The sequence below is a fragment of the Cynoglossus semilaevis genome, chromosome 1 (assembly GCF_000523025.1).
Source record: "Cynoglossus semilaevis isolate Cse_v1.0 chromosome 1, Cse_v1.0, whole genome shotgun sequence".
In the NCBI taxonomy this organism is placed as follows: Eukaryota; Metazoa; Chordata; class Actinopteri; order Pleuronectiformes; family Cynoglossidae; genus Cynoglossus; species Cynoglossus semilaevis.
In genome coordinates, this window is record NC_024307.1 from 370,999 (window position 1) to 371,581 (window position 583).

A 583-nucleotide genomic window follows, 5' to 3' on the forward strand; every position below is an offset into this window, starting at 1 on the left:
GGGGAGGCCCCGAGTGAACACCGGCCCCCCCGGCCCCCCCCCCCGGAGAACTGGATTTCCGCACTTAATCATTTCAATACAAACGGCAACAAAAACAAGTCATTATTCTGAAAATTGCTGTTTATTCTTTGCCTAAAATTTGTTTTCTCATTTACTCCCCAGGGGTTAGGGAGCGCATGGAGGTGGGGGAGGAGGAGGAGGGAGGGGTTAGAAGGAGGTGGTGGTGACGGACAGTTGGCCCCCAGAGATGTGGGGCAGTAGTTAGATTGTTGTTTGATACACACACACACACACACACACACACACATATATATAGTATGTGTATATATATAGATACTGTATATACAGTATATCAGTGACTTAATCACTCACTGATTTACTGACTGACTCACTCACTGACTCATCCACTAACCCACTGACTAACTTACTGACTCACCCATTATCCACTGACTAACTCACTGACTCACCCACTGACTAATTCACTGACTAACTCACTGACTCACCCACTGACTAACTCACTGACTCACCCACTAACTCACCCACTGACTCACCAATTAACCCACTGACTCACCCACTGACTAAT